Raw genomic sequence first — 2,941 nt, forward strand, 5'->3', positions numbered from 1 at the left:
GGCCAGAGCTGCCGGGTGAGCGCCCGCCTCCTGCCGCCCTAGACGGAGGGGCGACGACCCCGCCCCCGCCCTCCCCGAAGAGGGCTGTGACCGCCCCCCTCCCCCAACTCCACCTGGCCCGCCCGAGGCCCGCCCGAGGCCCGCCCGAGGCCCCCAGACGCCCAGAACGCCGCGCCTGGCTGCGGGCCTTTGGCTTCCTGCGCTCTCGGCCTTTCCCACCTCCCAGAATCCGCCCAGGAGAAGAGGATCTGGCGGGATCGTCCTCCTGCTCAGGCCCCAAAGCAAAAGCTGGCGCTGCAAGCCGGGCAGGCCCCCGAGGCTGGGCGAGAGGGTTTTTATTAATCGATTTTTCTTCACCGTAAGGACTTCTGATAGCTGGACACCCCAGAGAAGGCCTCACCTCCCCTCTCGGCCACCCTCGCTCCCTCTCCGCCACCCTCTCTCCCCTCTACCCCACCTTCTCTCCCCTCTCCCCTCTCCCCCACCCTCTCTCCCCTCTCCCCTCTCCCCCACCCTCTCTCCCCTCTCCCCTCTCCCCCACCCTCTCTCCTCTCTCCCCTCTCCCCCACCCTCTCTCCTCTCTCCCCTCTCCCCTGATAAACGTGAAAGGACTGATGGAGAATCACCATTTGGCAATCATCATAGAAATAACTGATTCAGGCAAGGTCACCAATGGATGTAAAATTAATACATGAATGTTAGTTGAAGAACAGAATCAAAATGTGTCCCTACAAATTACCTTTTAATTACAGAGAGAAAAATAATTTTATAAAGAAGAAACTTGACAGACATCAGTTTGATCAAATGACCAAAGTTCCCCTGATAAGTAATAAGAGAAATTGCCATTTATGCCTCCTGACATGGAATACTGAGGCAAACAAAGCCTCACTTACGTTTGTGATATTTCTGCCCCACATGCATAAAAAAACAAAAACAAAAACAAAAAACAAATATTTGTTCTCTCCAACTTGGTACCTTGAATTCTCTAAAGAATAAATACATATGGTTAAGGAACTGACTGTATTTATATATACTGACATTCCTCTGTAACTTCCTTGTTTAATTTCCCCTAGAATTGTCCTTGGAATAGCCCTTGCTTGTGCAGCATTGTAATTATTTGTGCTATAGGTAAATAGAGCCAAGTTCCTGGGTTATCATCAGCATGATTTGTCCTGTTAATTATGATCTGGTGTTTTAGAAAAGAATATCAGTCATCTAGTACCCACAGTATTTCATTGGTTTCATCTTAACATAATGCAGTATTATTTTCTCTGTTTCTTCTTCCAAACTACAAATTAAGAGCAGTCTATTAAAGTGAGTTGTAATTATACATATTAAACAATTCTTATTTGCTTGCCTTACATATTACATCATAGTTGGATGAAAATGCAGACTCTTATATTTGAAAGTGTTGTCAGTTCATAGCAAAACACTTATATTTTTATTATAATATGTCACTGCATATATTTAGAAATCCTCTAGGAATTTTTTAGAACTTGTATGAGCTTTTGGACTTTTGTTGAAAATAGATAGATTTAGAAAAAAAATAACTTAAAAACCTCTTGTATTCATCCCTCTTGCTAGTGAACATGAACTTATTTGGAATGAATTGTTTGCAGAATTCCATTAAACATGAGTGTCTGCTCTGTTAATCATCCTTTCCAAGTCTAGCTGCATTCTGGCAAAAACCTTTGTTGAGGATGAAAAATCATAACTCATCTACCTTGAAGTCTTCACAGCTTTAATAAGTGTGATGTGTCAGCTACTTCATTTCTGAAGGATTTTTTTGCTTCCTATAATTTTCTCAGAAGTAATAAAGTTATAAAGGAGCCTACTCTCATTCAAATGAATTGCAAATTTTGGCTCAGGTTGTCCTGCTAAATTTTACACTTAATAAATAATAAATGATGATACTAGAATTTTGAAGTGTTAAGTAGACAGAATTTCCTTCCCTAGAAAGAGCTTTTCTCTGGGAGAACTATGCCCTAATTTCATGCTGGTGGCTAGAAATCTAAAATGCAACATTAACAACTATGATTTAGTTTAGGAAATGATTTCGATAATAAATGTGTCCAGTGACATTTTCTTTTTGAGTAGTAGTTATATTTAGTTACTTTTAAATGGAATAATTTAACATCTTATATAAAACACTGTGTGATGCTTTTGGAGACTGAACACAGAATTCTCATGTTTTTTTTTTTTTTTTCATTAATATACTAGCCTTTAGTTCAAGAAAACAGTTGGCTGTTTATGTAGCCTGTTATGCTCAGTTAATAATCGTAAATGGGATCATTTTAAGAACTAAAACTAACATAATTCATCCAAGGTCCTACTTGGGATATTGTTTAGAAAAATATATGAGTTTTCAAACTCTTAAATGAAAAGATAATCCTCTTACAATGTCACTGTTTTATTTTAATATCCGCTAGACTCTCACAAAAATATTTGAATATTTTACTGAGTTGATATAATTCTCTAACTAGTGATGTTTTTCTTTATAAGGATAATCTAGATAAATAATCATGATGTGTTCTTAAGCCTTCAGATGCTACTTTGAAAGGAGGTGAATTAAGACTTTTACCATGTTTAACATCTCTCTTTTTTTTCCTGAGAATTTGCCTGACTTCAGTGAAAAGAGGTAAGAGAAAACAAATTAATATTTTCAATTCACTTTATATGGGATGTTAGAAAGTTGACAGAAAGCAGGTTGCTTAAAGTTTTCACCCTGGCTAGATTACAAAACTTCAGGAATTGAGCTGTGCAGCTTTTGAATTTTTCTTTATTTCCTGTTCGTGACTTCATTGAACTTTGCCTTTTTTTATTTTTATGTTCTTTCACAATTCATTTTTAAGTAATCTGAAGTAAAGACTCTGAGGCTAAAGTTCTTTCTAAGTCAATAGGGTTCAACTTCATCAAATGACAATTTCAGACTGACGTATTG

Source organism: Tamandua tetradactyla, chromosome 1, assembly GCF_023851605.1.
Source record: "Tamandua tetradactyla isolate mTamTet1 chromosome 1, mTamTet1.pri, whole genome shotgun sequence".
Classification (NCBI taxonomy): domain Eukaryota; kingdom Metazoa; phylum Chordata; class Mammalia; order Pilosa; family Myrmecophagidae; genus Tamandua; species Tamandua tetradactyla.